This window comes from Ooceraea biroi, chromosome 6 (assembly GCF_003672135.1).
Source record: "Ooceraea biroi isolate clonal line C1 chromosome 6, Obir_v5.4, whole genome shotgun sequence".
NCBI lineage: Eukaryota > Metazoa > Arthropoda > Insecta > Hymenoptera > Formicidae > Ooceraea > Ooceraea biroi.
In genome coordinates, this window is record NC_039511.1 from 8,034,617 (window position 1) to 8,052,807 (window position 18,191).

Below are 18,191 nucleotides of genomic sequence, written 5' to 3' on the forward strand. Positions count from 1 at the left end.
GCCGGGTACGCGACTCGAGAAACGGCTAGCCAGAGATGATCCGGGTATAAATCCGTTGGACGCGGCGTGCCGCGAGCACGACATAGCGTATTCGCGGAGTAAGGATCTCACCGAGAGACACGCGGCGGACAGGATACTCGCCCAGAGAGCGCGAGAACGCATTTTCGCGAGGGATTCGACTCTGGGAGAGAGAGCCGCCTCCACGGCTGTCTGGGCAGCGATGAAGACCAAGACGAAGCTCGGTATGGGTCTGAAAACGAAGAAGAAGACGACGACGAAGAAACGAATACTTCCGGTAGCGAAACGCGGCGGTATATTGCCGATTCTACCGATGCTGGGTGCGCTCGGATCGTTGGCCGCGGGGGCAGCGGGAGTCGCGAAAGTGGTGAACGACAGTAAAGCCATGCAGCGTCAATTGCAAGAAATGCAGCGCCACCATCGCACAATGGAAGGTCGCGGACTGTATTTTGCTCCGTGCAAGAACGGCCAGGGACTGTATCTCGCCCCGTACAAACAAGGACAGGGTGCAACGAAGACAAAAAAAACGCCAAAAAAGCGATAAGGATGCCTACGGGCGTAACCACCAACGTACAATTGGATCAACTGGCAAGACGTATGCGCGTACCGTACTTTAGGGGTGTTTTCATGCGTAACGCGTTACCGATGAGCGGTGTGCGCCGAAACGAGAGCGGTATCGTGAATCTGGACGATGCAACGGGTCCCGGTACTCACTGGGTAGCGTACGCAAAGAGGGGAGACCACGTGATATATTTTGACAGTTTTAGTGATCTCCGGCCGCCGAGGGAACTGGTGCAATATTTCGAACGTAACGCGGTGAGGATTCAGTACAATCGAACGTCCTATCAAACTTACGATCAGCGCATCTGCGGACAATTGTGTCTTAGGTTTCTCCGAACGGTCGACGATCAGTATGAATTTAAAGCCTAACGAGGTGTCGTGAATATTCAGTATTCGATGGGCGGTTTCTCCATCATGTCGCTGACACTCACGCTGACCGGGAGGAGCAGCGTCCTCGTGGTAAACTACTTTTCCGCCATAGATTCGAACGACGGTGATTACGAGCTCGGTCTAATGGACTTTAAGACTTATCACACGATACCGAACGTGAACGCTTCGAACAATAAGTTTTACTTTGACGACGACGACACGGAGATTACAATTCCCGAAGGATCGTACGAAGTGCGAGACATAATTGAGTTTTTGAAACGTGCAATATCAGAGAAATGGGACGTGGTTGATATCAGCGGCGAATACCCGATAGTGTTCCGCGCTAATCGTAATACGATGAGAAGCGAGATCAAATGCGCCTACAGAATAAATTTCAAAAAACCAAACAACATTGGCTCATTGCTGGGATTCTCATCGCAGCGGATATTGCAACCGGGAGAATGGCACGAATCGGACACGTCGATCACCATTTTCAACGTGAACATTATCCGCGTAGAGTGTAACGTGACCGCGGGTGCGTATAGCAACGGCGAGCGCGTGCACACGATACACGAATTTTCGCCGAGTGTGGCATCGGGATATAAGATATCGGAAAGGCCGAGACAGATCATTTACCTGCCAATCATCGTACGGTGCATTACGGATCTGATGATACGCGTTGTCGATCAGACCGGCCGATTGCTCGACTTTCGTGGAGAAGAGATCACCGTCAGACTGCACGTGCGACGCCGATAACGACGTGTGTGAGATGCTCGTATTGAACGGAGCGAAGCAACCAAGCGATAACACAATCTTTACGAGACCGACGGCGTCAACATTCGATATAAGCCGGTCATCCCGTTGCAACAAGAAGAGGCTCACAGCATTGAACGTTGCATATTTGAGATCTTTGGGATTCGCGGTACGGAATATCTAAAATGACCGCGATCCTCAACATCGGGGACGAGCTGATCTTCGACGGTCGCATCGTCAAGATCGAGACTCACACGTACAATCCGTTCGCCAACACGACGTTCGGACACAACAACGAGATAAGAATACCCATACAGCAACAGGATCTGTACACACTGCCGCATGAAAGTTTTCTGTACATCAAGGGCAAATTCACGGTGCAGAACAGAGTTGACGGCACGATTCCAAGGCTGGGAAATAACTGCATGGCGTTCATGTTCGATGAGATTCGCTACGAACTTGACGGCGTGGAGATTGATCGCAACAGAAACGTTGGCATAACCAGCACGCTCAAAAACTATGCGACGTTATCACCCGATAGAACTCTAATCCTGACCAATGCCGGGTGGGACATTGGGTATCAGCGTGTAGTGGAGGGAGATTTCAACTTTTGTGTGCCTCTCAACATGCTGCTAGGCTTTTGTGAGGATTACAAACGCGTGGTGATCAACGCTCGTCACGAGTTGATTCTGATACGATCGCGCAACAACAACAATTGTGTCCAGGTGGATGCGGCAGCGCAGCCACGGATCGACATATTCAAGATACAATGGCGAATGCCGCACGTGCTGTTGGATGAAGTCACTAAGCTATCGATGCTGCGCACCTTGGAGAGTGGACGATACCTCAGCATGGGGTTCCGATCGTGGGACCTGTACGAGTATCCACTGCTTCAGAGCACGACCAAGCACTCGTGGGCCGTTAAGACCGCGCCGCAACTTGAGAAGCTGCGATACGTGATCTTCGCGTTGCAGACTGGACGAAAAAATGTACCGAACGAAGACATTACCGTATTCAACGACTGCAAACTAATCAACGTGAAACTGTATCTGAACTCGGAATGTTATCCGTACGACGACATGAATTTAGATTTCGACAGAGGTAGATCCGCTATCCTTTATGAGATGTACTCGCGTTTCCGTAATGCGTATTATGGATGTGATTACGACGAGACGGTCCTGACCACTATCAATTTCCTTATTCGCGGACCTTTCGTGGTTATCGATTGTTCGCGACAGAACGAGTCAGTCAAGAGCGCAACCGTGGACGTGCGATTGGAATTTGATTGCAAGGAGAAACTACCGGATAATACGATGGCTTACTGTCTCATCATACACAATCGCGTGGTCGCATACAGCCCGTTGACCAACGTTGTGCGCAGAATCACTTAGGCGTGGGCAGCATCGAGAACCTCGTTAAGAAACATCTTCGATACAGTGAGAACGATTATAGTCGTCCTCTCGACGCGTTGATACAACGATGTCCGTACCGACGTTCGTGAATCTGCAAGGTTTTATCATCGATGGAAACTTCGTCGCGAAGGAGTTTGCCGTGCTGCGAAATGGATATATTCTATCTCACTGTATCTTTGGACCCTGCGTACCATGGTACGGTCTCACCAAGGCGGAGAGACGCCATGCGTCCTGGCTGATGACGAATCATCACGGACTACAATGGGACGATGGAACGGTTCCGTACAACAGGGCTAAGGATCTGATTACAGAGGCGGTGGCGGACGAGGTGTCATATACCGTCGTGTACGTCAAGGGACGCGAGAAACGCGAATGGTTGCGGAATCTGCTCCTGGATAACGACCTGGACATCTACATCGAAACTATCGATACGCACTACGAAGATATACCATCTTTGAATAAGCTGGACGTTACGCATACTTTGCGTTGTAACAAACATGTAACTAATTGTGCTTTGCAAAATGTATTCAAACTGTTTAATTGGTGGTCCTACCATATGAAATAAAATATGTTTTTTTATGAAACACAATTCTTTTTATTTCCCCTCTCCCCTCTTCGGTGAGATTTTATCGGTTGTGTTGCACGGATTCCATACCTTATACGTAAGCAGCGCTGACATCGGCGCTTAAAAACGTTTAATCCCCCCCTCCTCCCCTCTCCTTATAATTGGTTGAAGAATTGACGCGTTCGTGCGTGCATGTTCAGTATTGAGTCAACCACTGTGCGTGCGTGCAAAACCTAACCAGCAGCAATGTCCTCCGCTGAGGGAAGCAGAATGAACTATTACGTTCCGCTTCAGGACGCTCCACCGAAGCAATGTATCAGGTACGTTTATGAATCTTCCCCTTTGTCTTATACTTTTGGATTTTTTAACTATTCTTAATTGTTTTTGTTTGTGATCTTAGCGTTTTACCCACGCGTCGTGCAGTTCGCATACTGGGCAGGAGATACGCGCTGACGGCTATGGGATATAAGTACCTGGACATCGGTATCAACGTCGGTCCGCCGAGCTACGTCGAGATCGCGATAGGCGATCATCGAGGAAACGAGCTGAGTCTGTCTCTCGAAACGTGGAAGGACTCTACGAACAACGATGGGACATTCAGGACCGTCTCTGCAAGGATGTTCGCGGCCGTCCTATCACCGTTGGACCGTTGACGGTGCGATTCAGTGCGATGAACGATACCAAACTCGTGTGTCTGGAGTCGTCCGACGTACGGTTGATGATGACCGAATCGACGTTCCTCACCATGATTAACCTGGACCGCTGCATCGAGCTGACGTACGCTCAGTTGGATCGTGTCGTGGATAAAGTCGAAGCAAAGGTTGCGCAATTTTCGAATATCACGTCCACTGAGACGAAGGATGCGTCGAACGCAATACGCGCCAGCGAATTCTTCAACGGAAACCACATTATAGATTGTGAGCTGTTGGCTCTGGTTTTTGATACACCGATGTAAGAGAACATACAATAAAAAAATTCTTTTACATGTACAAGGTGCACTGTTCTTTTTTCCTCACACTCATTTCCTTCACACACACTCGAGTATCCTCTACGTAAAAGATTTGTTTACAGAAACATCCCTTTGACTGGTACCACCACTCGAAGACCTCACCGCGTGACGTCATAGCCCGCGTCCAGAGAAACCCCCCTATCAACTATCTCACGCGCGGTAACGGCTTTGCCGTAATTGATAGCGGCGACATCTCCGTCTCTTTCCACCCTGCGGCCACATTCTTTGACTGCAGCCGACGGCTGAAGACCCATACGTGCCGGAAGACACTTGAGAAGACACCCGCCCCTCCCCACAACCCCTCCGAGCCCCATGGGTTAGAATCCGGGTACCGGCGCCCCCGAAGAATTTTTAACGAATTTTTTTATCTATCGACTATCTCACGCGCGGTAACGTCTTTGTCGTAATTGATAGCAGCCGGGGTATCGGCGCTTGCAATTTTCTTATCGCTTATGTAAGACAATATCATGGTGTTCCTTTCCTAGTAGTCTGTTTACATAAACATCCCTTTGACTGGTACTGACGTTCGAAGACCCCCCGCGTGACGTCATACTCCACGCGTCCAGAGACCCCCTCCGCACCCCCCTCGGAGCCCCTGAGTTAGCGGACCCCCTCCCCCTCCCCGCACTCCCCTCGGAGGTCCTGGGTTAGCGGACCCCCTCCTCTCCGCACCCCCTCGGAGGTCCTGAGTTAGCAGACCCCCCCCGCGTGACGTCACCCCCGCGCCCAGAGACCCCCCTCCCCGCATGACATCATACCCCCGCGCCCAGAGACCCCCCTCTCGCGTGACGTCATACCCCCGCGCCCAGAGACCCTCCCCTCCCGCGTGACGTCATACCCCCGCGCCCAGAGACCCCCTCCCCGCGTGACGTCATACCCCCGCGCCCAGAGACCCCCGCCCCGCACCCCCCCTCGAAGCCCCTGGATCAGAACTCTCCCTTACCATACTACTTGTGGTATATAAAAAAATCCAAGTGGTGGTATACCCGACAAAAAAGTGATAGTGTATTGTAAAATGTCTTTGTGTCTTGAATAAGTTAAAGTGGTAGTATCGTTAATTAAAAAAAATAAACCAAGTGATATGTATCTTTGTATGTATACTAAAAAAGTTGTGATATCCGTACAAAATTACCTTGTTAAAAAAAGGTACAAAAAAGCGCCAAGTATAAGCGAGCCAAAAAAAAGGAACTCTATGTTTTTCGTTCAAAAAAGAACTTTACAAAAGTAATGATATCAAAACCTTGCGCCAACTATGGGTATTTATGCAAATCATAAAATCTATTACTTTATTATTATCTTTACTACATACGGACACATGCATATATACGTACATGATATCGACTACGAATGCGGAGAATTACTGCAATACAAATAAATATTTTTTCAAAATGCTTGGCGCTACTAAATCGAATCAATTAGAGGGTCTCTAGAATCAATATGTTAATTGCCTTCTTCCTTCTTCTTCTCTTGTGGATGCGTGCACGCATATGCGTGTGTCTTTCTTCCTCGTGCGTGAATGTGTGTATGTGTGTATGCGTGACAGAATTAAGAATTAGAATTAACTATAGAATAACTTTAAATTTATAACATAGAGTTTATGTGCTTCATCGAACTTTGTTATATAAGTTAGATTGTACGGAAATTATTATAATATTTAAATTACAAGAATTTAATTACTAATTAACATATTGATTTATAAAGCTATATTAATAAAGCTATAGGTGGCCAATAAAGACATTCATCACGGCGGAATTCACTATGGCATAATAATATGTTTTTCAGATACATATTTTAATCGCGACACTGGCAATATCTGATGGTCGAATATATTTTTTTTATTTTGTTTATATCCGACCATCAGATATTGCCAATGTCGCGATTAAAATATGCATCTGAAATTTAGAACTCCCTGGCGAAGAAAAGATTTCTTGTTAATATGTTTTTTGTTTAGTCCGTAAAAACTTAAAACTCTGTAGACTTCGCAAACTCTTTTGTCTAATACGTTATTGCGTATTGCATTTCAATTGCTCTATATCTTGGTTTAAGTTTTTTCGCCTTTTCGAATATTTCACCGTTTAATAACTTGACCATCATGCAACTAATGCACACAGCGAATTCGTATTCGCTAATGATAATACGCGCAACATGGTCGGCGTGCGGCGCCACTGCAGCTTGCAAGTTCGCTACTCATGCATAGTTAAAATATATTTTCAATTTTTTCTAACATGTAGGAACAAAAATGCATTATTACACGTTTTCTTATAAATAAAACCTCTCCACTAGAAAAAAATTTCATGTTTATTAGTGGAAAAATAAAAAAGTTGAGTTCTAGAACTCGTATTTTTTTTATGCAAAAAAATTAAGTTTTATGTCGGTAGATAGCTTTTGAAATTCTTTACATTTTGTATATTTACAAAATTGCGCTATCATGCTTCGTTCAAAAGTTATAGCCGAAAAACGAAACTTTCATCGATTTTTGAGGATTGATTTCACCCCTTAAACATGTCTCGTTGTCAATAAAAAAAAAACACGGATCGAATATTTTGACCCCCTCTACAAACCCACCAAGTTTCATTAAAATCGGTGAGGGACACCTGGGATACCTTCCTTGTAAGTATAAAATCAATTGTTAACTAATCAAGTACTTACAAGTAAACCTACCCAAGTGGTACACTCCGATTTTTTTCACATTTGGTACAAATGTAGAACTTTGAAAAATATGTGACCCATATTTTTTCATTTGTGCTCTTCAGCGGTTTTAAGGGTAGTTATTACCCTTCCAATTTTCACCCTCCTATCATCAATAAGTACAATAAAAATATATAAGAGACAAAATTTAATGCAAAATATGTTTTTCTGGATCGCTAATTGTGAATGTGAAGTCAGATTTGCAAAAGTATTTGTTTAAATAATAAATTGTTTCAACAAAATAGCTAAAAAGGTGAAAAAATACAGTATAGTGACGTTTGTTATAAGGGATAATATGTTATAAGAGTAAGTGATACTTAAATATGGCGTCAAATTTGTAAAATGCATTGCTTTAAATTATTCGAACAATAAACGATTCAAACAAATCAGGAAGAAGATTGAAAAACATTGAAGTGTGTTATAGTGGCTTAAATTATAGAGGATTTTGGAGTTGTACATTACATGTGTTGTTGACGTAAAGGTTCTCTTTTAATATTGTTATATAAAACCTATTTGTTACAGTAGTAAGGAAACAAAATGTGAGTTACAGTATTACTAGATTTTTAATAATTTTATTTGCAAATAAAATTGTCACATTCGGTATTAAAACCTCGCTCCCTGCCGAAGCAGAAAATAATCAAGAATGGGGTGGCGAGTGCCTATGCTATGTTTTTCTTTTAGTGTTTCTTTCTAACGTAAATATATTCTAAACGTTATGAGCTTTTGCTTCTATATATATATATATATATTGGGTTGGCCAATAAGTCCGTGCGGTTTTTTAGGTGTAAATGAATGACGATTCTTTTTATAGAAGACAATAAGTTTATTCAACGATGTATTCGCCGATTTGATCCACTATCTTTTGCCATCTTTTGGGCAGCTGCATAATTCCTCGCTCAAAGAATTTCTTGTCTTTCTCGGGGAAAAACTGTTCTAAGTGCTGTTTGACGCCTTCCTTGGAAACGAAGCGCTGTCCATTCAAGGAATTCTGAAGGGAGCGGAATAGGTGGTAATCTGAAGGGGCAAGGTCTGGTGAATACGAAGGATGCGGTAAGTCCCAGCCCAGCTTCAATAATTTTTTCCGGGTTTGCAATGATGTGTGCGGCCTGGCGTTGTCATGATGAAAGATGACGCCCTTGCGGTTCACTAATTCTGGATGCTTCTCGTGCATAGCTGCGTTCAATTGTCCAGTTGGGCACAGTATACATCCGAATTGATTGTTTTGTTCTTTGGAAGCAGCTCATAGAATACAATATCTTTCCAATCCCACCAAATTGAGAGCATAATCTTGTTTGGATGAAGTCCTGCCTTCGACGTGATTTGTGGCGGTTCGCTGCGCTTCCCCTACGATCTTTTGCGCTCGACGTTGTTATACACAATCCACTTTTCATCACCCGTCACCATTCGCTTCAGAAATGGGTCACTTTCCTCGCGTTTTCTGAGTGAGTCGCATATGGAAATGCGTTTGATTCGGCTACCTTCACTCAGTTCATGCGGAATCCAAACATTGAGTCGGCTAACATAACCAAGTTGATGCAGATGATTTTCCACGCTCGATTTCGATATTTGAAGAACGTCTGCTATCTCCCGCGTCGTATAACATGGGTTAGTGTCGATTAATGTCTTCATTTTGTCGCTGTCGATCTCAATTGGTCGGCCCGAGCGTGGTGCATCTTTTATACAAAAATTGTCGGAACGGAATTTTGCAAACCACTTCTGGCACACGCGTTCTTTCACGGTATCCTCGCCATACACCGCGCGTATCTTCTTACAGGTTTACGCCGTATTTTTGTTTTTTTTAAATAAAAAAGCATAATATGCCGAAAATGCTCGTTTTGGTTATCCATTTTTACAATGACACTAAAAACACAAAACACAACCGATCTTCACGCTGTTTGTTTCTCAATGCACGTTGAAATATTATCTTTCCAAACCACTATGCGCTTCCAAGATTTGGATTAAAGATGACGCTGTTCAAAGCGTCTAAAGTCATCTGTCCGCAAAAAGTGCACGGACTTATTGGCCAACCCAATATACAGGGTGAGTCGGGAGGAACGCACCAAACTCCGGGAATGTATTCTACACATAAATATGAGACAAAAAACCCAAAAGTTGTAATCCGATTTTTATTTGTTTTCAAGTTACTGCGTCTTAACAAAATTTTATAATAAATTTTCAAAAATATCTCCATGGACTTTTAGGCACTTTCTGGCTCGTCTATGAACACTCCTCGTTGCTCTCCTGAGTTCTTCTTGTTTTTCTTTTATATCAGTTGCAGCTTTGAAAATACGTCGAATTAGTGCATCTCGATTGTCCACCTGTACTTTGTACACTTCACTTTTCAACCAGCCCCACAAACAAAAGTCCAATGATGTGAGATGTAGAATGGCCTCTACTTCATCTACACCTTGTCTACGGGTGCGTTCAGATGTTGTGTGAGCACTGGGAAGTCGTCCGGTCTCACACAATGTGTTGAAGACTCTGATAAATACGTTTTGATCTTACAATGACTGACAGTTACAAAAAACACCTTTATCTATAATTTCTTATACAGTGTGTGTCCCTCGAAATTATTAAAATAATTTACTAACAATTTAAACTTTTAAGACGCAGTAACTTGAAAACAAATAAAAATCGGATTACAACTTTTGAGTCTTTTTGTCTCATATTTATGTGCAGAATACATTCCCGGAGTTTGGTTTGGTGCGTTCCTCTCGACTCACCCTGTATATACAGGGTGGACCATTTTAATCAATCCACGCGAATATCTCGAAAAGGAGAAGTTTTTCAAAACACTGTTTCAGACAAAAGTTTTATGGTTTCGAGGGGAAAAGATGAAGATATTATCAATTTAATTTTAGATGGCGCCACTTTAGAGATTTCATCATGGCGACCATTTTTTTAAATGGAAGTCGATTTTCTTCACTAAATAAAAATTGTAGCTACAACGAGATGAATACAACGGTTTTTTGTTTTTTGAAATTGGATAAGTTTTCATTGAGTTACAGTGTTGTAAAATTTATAATTTAAGTAAAAAGCTTTCACCCATAAGTACAGTGTGCGCATTTTCTGACTCCAAACCGCCCTTCACCTCTTTGTGTGCATATTTGGAGTATCCCGTACTCGAAGTACAAGTACTCGGAATACATGTACTCTGAAATTTTGTGTTTTTCGATACCGATTTACTCACGTGAGAAATAATACCCGAGTACGGGATACTCCGAGTACATTTCGATACCGACTCATCTCGAGTCGATCGTCTATCCTTGAAATAATACCCTTTATCGAAATTCACAAGGAAATTTATTTGTTACTACTTGAGGATCAATTGATTACGAGAATCTTTTTCATTGTTGATCAGTATCATACTTCATTATTTAGGGGCTTACATCCACTGACAACACTCATGGCTGATTATACTCCTTCGGAGATTGTTGATGTTCTTCTTGTTGTCGGAGAATGTCAACGAAATTATCATGAAGCTTCGCAAATTTACCAGAATCGTTATCCCGAAAGAGAACACCCGAATCATTCCGTAATCCGAAACCTTGAACGAAGAGCTCGCCAAGGCTATTTGAGGCGCCAAAGAGAACATCGTGAGTATAATGAAGACGATGTACGTGTGCTCATTATCTTGGCAACTATTCATCTTAATCCTCATACAAGTAGTCGGGTTATGGCTAGAGAAATTGGTATACCGAAAACAACGATCTTGAGAATTTTAAAGAATGTGAAATACCGTCCTTACCATATCACGTTAACACATGCTCTTAGTCAACAGCATATGCAATTGCGTGTACAATTTTGTCATTGGGCACAACAGATGATCAGAGCTGACTCGAATTTCTTCTATTATGTTATGTTCTCTAATGAATCGACGTTCAAAAATAACGATGAATTGAATAGACATAATTGTCACTATTGGTCGAATGTTAACCCTATTTGGCATAGACAAGTAGATAATCAGCATCGGTGGAGTATAAATGTTTGGTGTAGGATTATAAATGGTTACTTGATTGGTCCTTATTTCTTCAATGGAAATGTCACTAGAGAAAATTTTCTGGAACTTCTCAGAGATCATTTACCACAACTACTTGAAGATGTTGATTTGAATACACGACAGAGAATGTGGATACAACTGGATGGAGCGCCACCTCATTATGCGATAATAGTAAGAGATTATCTAGATCAGAAGTACAATGATAGGTGGATTGGACGACGTGGACCCGTCGCATGATCCCCACGATCTCCTGATATGACTCCACCCGACTTCTTTTTATGGGGGTATATAAAAAATGTCGTCTATGAGTATGCGCCTACAACCAAAGAAAATATGATAGAAAGAATTCGAGTAGCTTGCAGGAACATACCGCGCGCTGTCTTAATCAAAACAGTCAAACATTTCCAAAATAGGTTGGCGTTATCTATTCGAGCCAACGGAGATAATTTCGAACAGTTCCTTCGATAGAAAGGTAAATTTGTAAATTTGTGAAAGGGGATGTGACTTCCGTTAATGAAGCATCCCGAATCGTGAGAGGCAAGAGGACTCACGTAAATCAAGCACCCCGAATCGTGAGAGGCAAGGGGACTCATGTAAATCAAGCACCTCAAAGGGATGAAAGCCCCGCCACGTCCACGTCGTTCATCCTGAGTAATGCTAAGCACGGGGAAACACGTTTTAATCGGTCTGGAATTGGTGAACCGTCAAATATAATAAGTCTAGATAATGGATAGAAACGCACGCATGCATGTATGCACGCACACAAAGAGGTGGAGGGCGGTTTAGAATCAGAAAATGCGCACACTGTACTTATGGGCGTGGAAGCTTTTTACTTAAATTATACACTTTAAAACACTGTAACTCAATAAAAACTTATCCAATTTCAAAAAACAAAAAACCGTTGTATTCATCTCGTTATCAGCTACAATTTTTATTTCGTGAAAAAATTGACTTCCATTTAAAAAATGGCTGCCATGATGAAATCTCTAAAGTGGCGCCATCTAAAATTAAATTAATAATATCTTTATCTTTCCCCCTTGAAGCCATATAAAGCTTTTGTCTGAAACATATTTTTGAAAACCTTCTCCTTTTCGAGATATTCGCGTAGATTGATTAAAATGGTCCACCCTGTATATAAAATATATTTTTTTTAATTTTTAATAAATATAACTGTTGGTAATAGAGTTCGGTATTTTACCAACACGACACGAGCGCTACGCGACGCGATCTATGTATTAAGTAATCGATGAAGTTAAGATGGCGATCTCATACGACACGAGTAACACACGCTGTAACGTTAAAAATATATCTTTTCGTTGTGTATAATCACCAGGATACTCTGCTTATCCTACTCATAACCAACAGGTTATGGGCCCAGGGCGACTATACTGTGAAAGTATTGAAGGTGATAGTAACGAGATTCGCGAGTAATTTGTGATTTGTGAAATCAACGCTCGGACAATAGCGACATACGTGTTACCGCCATCTTGAGACAGTTCGCGTTCGGTGCAAGAAAGTGAGGTTAGCGAAGATTGTGTACGACAATGGCTAACAGCATCGTTAAAATTGAGTTTCCGGCAGCGGCTAAATTGAGAGCCGGTAATTACAAGTTGTGGTGATTTAATATAGAACGTCATTTAAAGAACCACAATGTATGGGAATATGTTGTTGACAACAAGAAGCCAGTTAAGGCCGACGGCGAGGCGGATGCGGTGTTCGCGGCAAGAGAAGGTGCGTTTAACCCGAAAAATATAGTTGCTGAATTGATAATTAGCAATTCTATTGAAGAGTCTGAGGTGGACCACATCATGACGTGTGAGAGTGCTTATGAAATGTGGACGGCACTGCAGCGAGTTCATGAGAAAAAGGATCCGACCAGCAAGTTAGCGGCGTCGCAGGCTTTTCACGACTATCGTTACGAGACGGATGGAAATGTCAAAACACATTGCAAATGTTAAAAATCTGGCGCGTCGATGCAAGGACTTAAATGATGAGTTGTCTGAAACTTCGGCTATGGCAAAATTGCTGCAAGGATTACCAGCAAAATATTGAAGTGTCGCGATGATCTGGCGCAACAAGAGTGAGAAAGATCAATATTTGCATGAGCTCTGTGCAATGTTAGAACACGAGGAGGCAGCTCAAAATGCTGATGATTTAGCAACGGCCAAGATGGAAGCGCTCAATGTCAAGCAAGATAATAAGAAGAAAACGCAACATAAGAAGACATTGAAATCAATACAGAAGAAGAAAGATCGATTCGTTGTTTTAATTGTGACGGGCTTGGTCATATGGCGGCTAAGTGCCCGAGTGATAAAAGAGAGAACACCTCGAAACAGAAATCAGAGAAATCGAGTGGTGTAATGACTTTAGCTGCGGATGCAATTTTGGAAACCGATGATGAATGGTTGACAGACAGTGGAGCGTCGGCACACATTACGGGAAGAAAAGAATGGTTTTCATCGTTTAAATCCATGTCGGCAAATTTTTATTAGCTAACAGCGAACAAGTAGAAATCAAGGGCTGTGGTGAAGTCAAGGTCGAGTGTTTGGTAGATGAACAATGGCAATCAGCAACTTTGAAGAAGGTGTTCTTCATTCCTGGTTTTAAGAAGAATCTATTCAGCATTGGTGCTGCAGGAGGGTTAGGCGTGATATGTCAAACCGGAAAGGACTCGATGATTTTCAAAAGAAACAGGCAGAAAGTGGCTGAAGCAAGGAAAGCCGATAATAATTTGTTCATCATGAAAATGAAAGTGTGTCATCCTCGAATGCCAGAAGTCAATGCAGCTGTGGATTTGTAAACATGGCACGAACGTTTAGGGCATATCGGAATTAATGCCATTAAGGAGATGTCAAAGCGTGGCTTGCTCGAAAGCCTTGAAGTACCAGAAAAGGCTAAACTACAGTGTGAAGCGTGTGAGTTAGCAAAGGCACGTCGACGCAGTTTCAAGACTAACACGAAGAAGGTCAAATATAAACCAGGCGAGTTGATCCACATCGATGTTAGTGGTCCATTTCCAATGCCATCATACAGTGGAAAAAGGTGGTTCATTTTATTCAAGGATGATACCACGGGCTTTCGGATGGTATTCTTCATGCGTCACAAAAACGAAGCACTGGAGTGTTTCAAGAAGTTCGTAAACTTGGTCGAGAACAAGTGGGAGCGGCATGTGAAGATACTTCGTAGTGACAATGGCTTGGAATACGAGAATAGTGAATTTTTATCGTATCTGGAATCCAAGGGCATTGAACATGAACCGTCTGCACCCTATACGCTCGAGCAAAATGGGCGAGCGGAGAAGGACAATCAAGTGATCGATGACAGTGCGCGGGCAATGTTGCTGGCAAGAGATCTCGATGAACGATTGTGAGCAGAGGCAGTACGAACGGCGGTTTACTTATTGAATCGTACACCGACAAAGCAGTGTCCAGATTCTACACCATATGAGGAGTGGTCCGGTAAGAAGGCATCGATGTCACACGTTCGCACATTTGGATCAGTCGCTTATGTGCATGTGCCGAAGAGTAAGCGAACCAAATGGACACCAAAGGCTCGGAAGATGATCTTAATCGGCTATGAAGGCAAATTGAAGAATTATCGGTTGATGGAACCGAACAATCCAAAGAAGGTGGTTGTGTCGGCAAATGTCAAGTTCCATGAAACAACCAAGTGTGAAATCGAACCGGAAAAGACGTCAAAGCTACAGTTTGTTCAAGCAGATGTTGAAAAGGAGCCAACGGACATTGTAGTCAACGAAAATATTTCCACAGAAGATAACTCGAAAGATACGGACGATGACGAGGAAGAGTTCTTGACACCGTGTCAAGATCGATATCAACTGCGAGATCGCAAGCAGTTGCACAAACCAAGTAGATTCGAGATAAATATGATAGAGTTCGAAGAGCCATCGACGTACGCAGAGGCGATGACCAGTAGGCATGCAAGAGAGTGGCGAGCAGCAATCGATGTTGAACTTTAAGCGCTTCGGAGAAACAAGACCTAGATCACTTCAACCTTGCCGAAAGGTAAAGAAGCTATTTCATCTAAATGGGTGTTTAGAATCAAGCGTGACGAGTTTGGTTGCATTGAACGGTTCAAGGCTCGACTGGTGGCACGAGGCTATAGTCAAAGAAAGGGCATCGATTACACGGAAACGTTCGCCCCGGTCGTTCGTTATGAAAGCGTGTGTACTTTGCTGGCTATGGCAGCTCTCGAAGGTTTTGAACTTGGACAGTTCGACATTAAGACGGCGTTCTTAAATGGCAAATTCGAGGAAGAGATCTATATGTGGCTGCCAGAAGGAATAGAAAAGGAACCCACTGTCGTCAAACTTCAGCGATCGTTGTATGGCCTGAAGCAGTCGCCACGTCAATGGAACAAGAGGTTTCATGAGTTTTTAATGCAGTTTCAATTTACGGCTAGTGATACGGACCCATGTGTGTATCATGGATTTGTCAATGGTGAGGTAGTGCTGTTAGCACTATACGTCGATGATGGACTGGTGATGGCGAAACATCAAGCAGTGATTCAAACAGTCCTGGAAGCTTTGCAGTTCGAGTTTGAGGTGACAATTGGTAGTGCTGCTTATTTCTTGGGCCTGGAGATTAAGAGAGATCCTGTTGAGGGAACAATCGAGATCAGCCAGGAACAATTCATCAAAAGGATGTTGACGAGATTTGCGATGGCAGACTCAAAACCGATGTCCACACCGGCCAAAGCAAAGCACTGAAGTATCTTCTAGAGGATCAGGAGGATGCATCAATGAAAAGGATTCCATATCAGCAAGCGATTGGCTCATTGTTATTTGCAGCTTGTGTGACGAAGCCGGACATAATGTTTGCGGTAGCTAATGTCTGCAAATTTTCGAAAAACCCATCGATGGAGCACTGGAGAGCAGTAAAAAGAATATTGCGTTATTTGAAAGGAACCAGTGATTAGGGGATCATTTACCGTTCCAACAGTAATAATCAGCTTATCGGTTACTGTGATGCAGATTACGCTAATGACGAAGAGACAAGAAAGTCAACGACAGGGCTGGTAATTATGCTAGCTGGAGGACCAATTGTTTGGGCGAGTCGACGACAAAGTGTGGTAGCTCAGTCAACAGCGGAAGCTGAGTATATTGCAGCGGCGGAGGCAACCAAGGAGATCTTGTGGCTCAGGCAGTTATTGAAAGGAGTTGGTGCTAAGCAGAAGAGTACAACGATGCTACGAATTGATAATCAGGGGGCGATTAAGTTAGTTCGCAACCCTGAAATACATCGTCAAACAAAGCATATTGATGTCAGATTCCATCTGATAAGAGACCACGTTCAAAAGAAGAACATTGATGTCGAGTACGTGCCGAGTCAGGAGCAGCTGGCCGACATTTTTACAAAAGGATTACTCAAGGAAACTTTCGTACAACTCCGGAGTGATCTCAGTATTAAATAATTGTTAAATACGCGAACTAGTGGGAGTATTGGTAATAGAGTTCGGTATTTTACCAACACGACACGAGCGCTACGCGACGCGATCTATGTATTAAGTAATCGATGAAGTTAAAATGGCGATCTCATACGACACGAGTAACACACGCTGTAACGTTACAAATATATCTTTTCGTTGTATATAATCACCAGGACACTCTGCTTATCCTACTCATAACCAACAATAACATTGTTTGACATTTTGGTATTTTAATTTTTTTTGTATTTATTTATTGTATTTTTTTATATTTTTGTTTTTATATTTATCATTTATATTAAGTATTATATTGATTATTATATACTATACTAAAAGAAAAACATAGCATAGGCACTCGCCACCCCATTCTTGATTATTTTCTGCTTCGGCAGGGAGCGAGGTTTTAATACCGAATGTGACAATTTTATTTGCAAATAAAATTATTAAAAATCTAGTAATACTGTAACTCACATTTTGTTTCCTTACTACTGTAACAAATAGGTTTTATATAACAATATTAAAAGAGAACCTTTACGTCAACAACACATGTAATGTACAACTCCAAAATCCTCTATAATTTAAGCCACTATAACACACTTCAATGTTTTTCAATCTTCTTCCTGATTTGTTTGAATCGTTTATTGTTCGAATAATTTAAAGCAATGCATTTTACAAATTTGACGCCATATTTAAGTATCACTTACTCTTATAACATATTATCCCTTATAACAAACGTCACTATACTGTATTTTTTCACCTTTTTAGCTATTTTGTTGAAACAATTTATTATTTAAACAAATACTTTTGCAAATCTGACTTCACATTCACAATTAGCGATCCAGAAAAACATATTTTGCATTAAATTTTGTCTCTTATATATTTTTATTGTACTTATTGATGATAGGAGGGTGAAAATTGGAAGGGTAATAACTACCCTTAAAACCGCTGAAGAGCACAAATGAAAAAATATGGGTCACATATTTTTCAAAGTTCTACATTTGTACCAAATGTGAAAAAAATCGGAGTGTACCACTTGGGTAGGTTTACTTATTAGAAGCAATTCAGTTTGAGTATTTTATTTAAATATTTCTCATGCATACTCTCTTATCGCATGACGACATTGAAGTACTTGGGGTGCCTGGGTCGCATTAAAATATAAAAAACTGTTCTACCTATAATCTGTACTTTACATGTTGTAACAGTATAAATTAACTAATATAAATTTGTTCCCTCTCAACGCCGAAGTGATCCGGCTCGTTGAGAGACCTTAAAATTAAATATCGAGACTCCGTGAAGGCCCACACGCACGCGCGGATTGTTGTTACGGGCCTGACGCTGCCCCGTCGTGCAAAATGAGAAAATCGAGACGGA

The 18,191-nt window shown here is 42.3% G+C and overlaps 1 protein-coding gene across 37 annotated transcripts in view; it reads right to left on the reverse strand.

The window, feature by feature from the left end:
- The window catches only part of LOC105276337, a 334,767-nt gene that overhangs the window by 303,216 nt on the left and 13,360 nt on the right, over positions 1–18,191 (reverse strand). The window lies entirely within an intron of this gene.